At 44.8% G+C, this 6,226-nt stretch overlaps 1 protein-coding gene across 5 annotated transcripts in view; it reads left to right on the top strand.

Annotated features, from left to right (window-relative positions):
* Window positions 1-1,322: 1,322 nt before the first annotated feature.
* Window positions 1,323-6,226, top strand: part of MTUS1 (microtubule associated scaffold protein 1) — a 168,651-nt gene continuing 163,747 nt past the window's right edge. The window contains exon 1 of one of the 5 annotated variants that reach the window (XM_055080992.1): window positions 1,323-1,432. The gene's annotated coding sequence lies outside the window, so the exon portion shown is untranslated. Of the gene's footprint in view, window positions 1,433-1,806; window positions 1,876-6,226 lie in introns of those variants that run through there. The other 4 variants (XM_055080988.1, XM_055080991.1, XM_007117250.4 and 1 more) reach the window with 4 other exon arrangements.

The raw sequence follows: 6,226 nt of genomic DNA, 5'->3' as shown, positions 1-6,226 counted from the left end.
CCTAGGGAGGAGGCATGTTGCTAATTAGCATATTTGCCTGGTGACTTGCAGAAACAATGTTAGTGCTTTGTCTTATCTTGGTTTGTTTTTTGGTGCTTTTGCATAAGAGAGGACCATTCAACGGTGTTTAATGCTGTACCTCTTTAAAAATAATCACAAAGGACTGTCATCATGTAATGGAATAAAAAGAATAGGAGTTAGGTTAGCTGGGTTTGTGCTTGCCCCTCACTAGCTGTGTGACCTTGAGCAAATCGCTTCACCTTTCTGAGCTTCCATTTCCTCACTTGAAAAATGGAGGTAATAATCTGACCTATATACCACTGGATCTTGCTGAAGAACTAATGGAACACTGTGCACATGAAAAGGCTTTATAACAGTAAATGGCAATACATCTGTTAGTAGATCTGATATTGATAGTATAGAACTTTGTCAATTACAGTATCCTCAGCTTAATTCTCAGAAAAAAACTTACTTCTCTTAAAAATCTTTTGGCAAATCCAAACCAGGTAATTAAACATTTTTTAAAAATTTCGACTCAAGTTGCCCGACATTTAATGGTTCAATAATGTTACATCCCTCGTAGGTAGACTAGCCCCTTTGGAAAAGCTTTGTATTAAAAATATGCCGAAAGATGAAAATATTTTATGGGCCTAATAGACAGCTATGGTTGAAATTTGTTCAGTTTAGCAAAAAGGACGTAATTTGTGTTTAGAGAAAAGTGGGTCGGGCCTCGTTTCTGCCCCTGGTGTTCTAGTCTCCTTTCCACTTTTTATTCGAAGATCTAACAGCTGGAGCTCATGGCTTTAACCTGTAATAGGTGTTTGCTGGTAAACCTCTTACAAGCACGAAGATAATACAGGGCGGGAGTGGGACACTCTGAAGAGACAATCACTGCTGGTTCCTTGCAAACCTCCGCCCTGATAATTCTGCCACCTTCTCACTCCCTATCCCCACCCGGTCCCCTGCTCACGGCCCTGCCCCACGGCTGGCGGGAAGCCAGGGAGCTGGCACGGAAAACACAGGGGGCAAGAGGGGGAGTAGGAGGCAAGATCCACTCGGCCGCAGGCCAGGTTTGGGGCCGCAGCTCCGGGCACGGCTGGGCCCCGGTCGCCCGCGGGGACCTGCGTGGTTTCGGACCTGTGAGTTCTCGGGCCTGTGCGGTCTCCGACCTGCGCTTCTACCAGGTGCGCAGGCAGCAGCCCGGGGCGCCGCGTCGCGCGTGGCAACAGGTGCATCGCGGCCCGGAACAGACGCCGCAGGCGTGGGGCGGGTCGGCACTTAGCCCGGGAGCGCGCGCGGCTCCGGGATTGGGACCCGGGAGCGCGAGAGGAGGGAGGGAGCTGGCGGGCGGGCCAGGCCCGCCTACCTGCGGAGCGGCGCCCAGCCGAGCGGAGCGGAGCGCGGCGGGAGCCCGCAGGGCCGGTGTCTCGAGGTACAGCCCCACGCGTCTTTCAAGTTTCTTGGGGCGCAGCGCCCTTGGCTGCCGCCTGGCCTTTGTCTCCAGCTGCGAGGCGCAGGCTGGGGCCGCCTGGAAGGGGCGGCGGCGGGCGAGGGGGGCAGAGGGGGCCGAGTTTTGCTATTTACAAGTTTCCCGAGCTCCCCGCCCTGGCTCCACCCCCGGCGGCCGGAGAGGCGGGGAGGCTAGGGCGCCCTGGACTCCGGGTTCCCGCCTGGCAGTTGCAGCGGCGGGCGGGGGCGGGAGTCGGCGACAAGCCGTGGGTCCCCAGGTGCAGGCGCTGCCCGCTGGGCACTGGTGGCACCCGGGCCTCCCGGGTGGGCCTGGCGCTACTCCGCCGAGGGTCCAAAGGGCGCCCGGTCTCGGAGTGCGGGTCTCCCGGGTCCCCGGGGGCTCGGGGTAGGCTCGAGGCGCTGCGGGTAAGTGCGGAGTTGCGTCGATTGGCGCTGCCCAGCCGGTGCGCAGTGGGGATCTCGGGCGAGGGTGGAGAGCGGACCCCCTGAACGCGACCGTCCCAGGGTGCCGGACTGGCTCCGAGGAAGGGGGCGGGTATTTTGGGACCTTGGGTGCCAAAGTTGGGGGAAAGATGGGGAGGCTGCGGAGGGCTGGTCTTACCGGGGGCGGGGGGAGCGGGGGCGGGCAGCGCAGCTCGTGCGGAAGGGACGGATGCGGATCACGTAGCTGTCACCTTGAAAGTGACCGAAGGCGTAGAGTTAGTTACGCAGACTGACAAGCCCGCAGCCGGAAGCCGCCCACCAGACACTTGACCCGCCTGGGCCCGTCCGGACCCCCCTGGGCCTGGAACTCAGCCTTCCTGCTGGGCGGTTCGCTTGGGCCCATTCTCAGCATAAGCAAACAGGGCTGAAAAGATGGCATTAATGAGGTTGCAGCAATTCCCAAGGTCCTCTCGCCTGTGTCTTATTACTTCCTGCGGTTCACGTGTGCTTTTCTATCTCTTTAGAAAAATGCACTCTTAATTAAGGTCACCTGATTGACTACAGTAATTAGTGGACTTAGGTGTTTACCTACCTTAAATAAATCTTTGTCCTTTTTTTTCAGACATAAACTCTTTTCTACTAAGTTATTTATTGATTCTGACTTGGACTAATTTATTTTGGAGTAAGAATGGAGAGATTAATTCTGCATTTAGCCTGCAAAAGTTTCACATGCCCCATTAACTACTATTTGTTTCAAGTAGTCAGTGTAGTAAGAAAAGAAATCCAGTGTGTTTTGTTTTCTTTGTTTGAATAAAGTCTTAGGCGAAACAGGGGAGATGAAAGCTTTTGTGTTTTGCCAGGTGATAGGAATTCAATCATCTTCACATTAAACCTTGAGCCCTTGGGCTGGAGGGCGAGCGCGGAGGGAAAGAGGCAGACCATCTAGGAGGCAGGGGAATTTTTTAAAAATGAGAGTAGCTCCTTCCTGGGAACCTATGACCTCCTTAGGGAGTTGAGATACACTCAGATAACAGTGTGTGGTTAACCCTGAAAGGAATTGCGTAGTTGGAATTGCAGTTCTGTGGGCAAACCTATTTTTCAGGGATAATTAGGGCAGGAAATGATGGGCAATTTAAATTGAACCAATGATGTCCTGTTTGTATAGTGCTTTACAATGTATAAAGTGCTTTTATTGATTTTTTTTTCTCCCCTCAAGTACAGAATTCCCTAAGGAAAGTGAGGCTCTAGAGCGCAGGCTCAGTAGTTGTGGCGCACAGGCTTAGTTCCTCCGCGGCATGTGGAATCTTCCTGGACCAGGGCTCGAACCCGTGTCCCCTACATTGGCAGGTGGATTCTTAACCACTGCGCCACCAGGGAGGTCCCACAGTATTTTCTTTACACTTGCTAACCTATAGCAGATTTCCTTATTACAGTATATAGTTTATATAAAACTGTATAACTGTGGTTAATACTGTTGCATGATGTTTTCTTTTCTGCTTAACATATCATGAGAAACGTCCCATGTCATTACAGTTCTGCATAATATTAGTGGCTACATAATACTACACTGTATAGATGTAACAATTTATTTAACCATTTCCTTATAGCTGAACTTTTCATTTATTTCCAATTACTATTATTAAATATATACTGATGCAACAAATATCCTTTATAAAACTTTATATATCGCCTATATTTCCTTAGGATGGAGTCCTGTGGAATACAGTTGATGGCTCAAAGATCTATCGATACAGAGTGACCACTGCTTTCCAAAAAAAAATGTTTTACCAAAGTTTGTTCCCACCAGTTCCCACTCTGTGAGAGTACCTGTGTTACTGTATTTTTGTTAATATGGAGACTCATCCTGCAGAGGAAAAATAATTATTGCCAGCCTTATAGGTGAACAGTCCTATCTCAATATTTAAATTTCATTTCTTTGATTCCAAATGATGTTGAATATAAAAAATCTCTAGTTATTTTCCATTTTTATTCCCTTTTAATTGAATGTAGTGCCCAGCTTTTCTCCTGGAGATACTTGTATTTTTCTAGTAATTCATAAGAGCCTTTGATAGTAAACTTTTGCCTTTCGTCGTGCAGATATTCCCCACCCCTCCAATTTTGTCTTTGTCTTATAAAGACAAACACTTAGCACATGTTTATAGTAGTTTTGACTTACAGAAGTTCTGTACTTTAATGTAGCCAAATCTGTTGACTTTCTCAAAAAAAAAATTTTAACTCTTCTGAATCATAGCCCAAGAATGATGTATGACAGTGGCACAAGATAACTTTTAAAAGAATTCTCCAGAATTCTGAATTAGATTTTTTTCAAATCCATTAGGAGAATCTCCATGTCTTGGAGTAGAGACTGTTGCAAAACAGGTTGCTCTGTTGATGAGAGATAGTTGTGCATGGTATATAACATTAGGAACAACATTCTTTGAAATCAGAGAAGAAAGTTTTAAATCCCAGGGAATGAGCCTTTCAGATCTGTTCTGTGATTATGTAAACTGGGCTCACAATCCATTTATCTTCAGTAGTTCATTTATAGTATTATCTTGTCACAATTCTTTTTTTATTCATTATTGTAGTTTCATACTGAATTTTTTTTTAAATGTTAACACTTTTTTAAAAATTTATTTTATTTTTTATTTTTTGGCTGTGTTGGGTCTTCGTTGCTGTGTGCAGGCTTTCTCTAGTTGCGGCAAGCCGGGGCTGCTCTTCGTTGAGGTGTATGGGCTTCTCATTGCAGGGGCTTCTCTTGGGGCAGCATGGGCTCTAGGTGCGCCAGCTTCAGTAGTTGCAGCACGCGGGCTCAGTAGTTGTGGCTCACAGGCTCTAGAGCACAGGCTCAGGAGTTGTGGCACACAGGCTTAGTTGCTCCACGGCATGTGGGATCTTCCTGGACCAGGGCTCAAACCCGTGTCCCCTGCATTGGCAGGCGGATTCTTTTTTTTTTTTTTTTTCCACACACACACACACACACACACACACACACACACACTCTCTGTATTTTATTTTTAAAAGAGATAAACTGACACCAAGCATTATAAATGGATGACCACAACAAAAGCAACAATGATTGCAATTACCAAACACGAAACACACTCTTACTATGTCATAATTCAGCCCAGTAATCCTCCACTGTAACAGCTCCTTTACTTTGCAATGAAAATTGATTTGTATATTTTTTGCCTCTGAGTCCTTGTGGGATTTTTTTTTTTATTCAAATAGAAAGTCACAAAAATTATAATCATCCTCATCAGTTCACTCAGTCCCATGTAATTTTTTTTTTCATCTTGATCTTTTGTTAGCACTTTTATGAATTCATCAGTTTGCCATTAGAGTTCTGAAAATGCTTATTTAGTTCAGCAGTATAGTCAGTTACCAGAAACCTGTACTTGTCAGTCTTTTCCATGAATTCCTTGAAGATGAAACCCTTTTATAGGAACATTTTTGCAAAAGCATCAGAGTACACCCAGAACTGTCTGTAAATGACAAAAGACTTAAAAATGACCACGGTTAAAGATTTGATGAAAGTTCATAATAATGCAATTGACAAGGAAATTTAGTTATTTCTGAGATATACATTTTAAAGTAATAACTAGAATTATGACTTATAACATTATACCAGAACACATAAGATTTTTAGAAATTTCATGTAATGTCTGAAGCATTGATATTAACATATTTCCATACAAATAACCCAAAGAAAGTTTAGTATTGGGTTTTTTGTTTGTTTTTTTATACTGCAGGTTCTTATTAGTCATCAATTTTATACACATCAGTGTATACATGTCAATCCCAATCGCCCAATTCAGTACACCCCCCCCACCGCTGCTTTCCCCCCTTGGTGTGCATACATTTGTTCTCTACATCTGTGTCTCAACTTCTGCCCTGCAAAGTTCATCTGTACCATTTTTCTAGCAGTAACCACTGCTCCAGCAGGGAAGCCCCATATGAATTGTTGATATGAGTCTTTTTTTTTCTTTTCTTTTTTTTTTTTGTGAATTATGACTATTTATTTCACATGTCCCCCCCTTTGAACAACCACAACATAGACATTCAAGAAAAAGAAGAAAACAGTCTTCAGCTGATTCAAACCAGTGATACCAAAAGACTCACTATCTGTATTTATACACAGGATAACTATATTCTTAAGTAACCAGTTACTCCTACACCTTTCATTTTCTTTTCCTTACCCATCCTCATCTCTATTTTTTTTTAAACATCTTTATTGCAGTATAATTGCTTTACAATGGTGTGTTAGTTTCTGCTGTATAACACAGTGAATCAGCTGTATGTATAAAAATATCCCCATATCTCCTTCCTCTTG

This window comes from Physeter macrocephalus, chromosome 20 (genome assembly GCF_002837175.3).
Source record: "Physeter macrocephalus isolate SW-GA chromosome 20, ASM283717v5, whole genome shotgun sequence".
Taxonomy (NCBI): domain Eukaryota; kingdom Metazoa; phylum Chordata; class Mammalia; order Artiodactyla; family Physeteridae; genus Physeter; species Physeter macrocephalus.
Note: the sequence above shows the minus strand (reverse complement) of the source record. Positions and strands in the feature narration are given on the sequence as shown.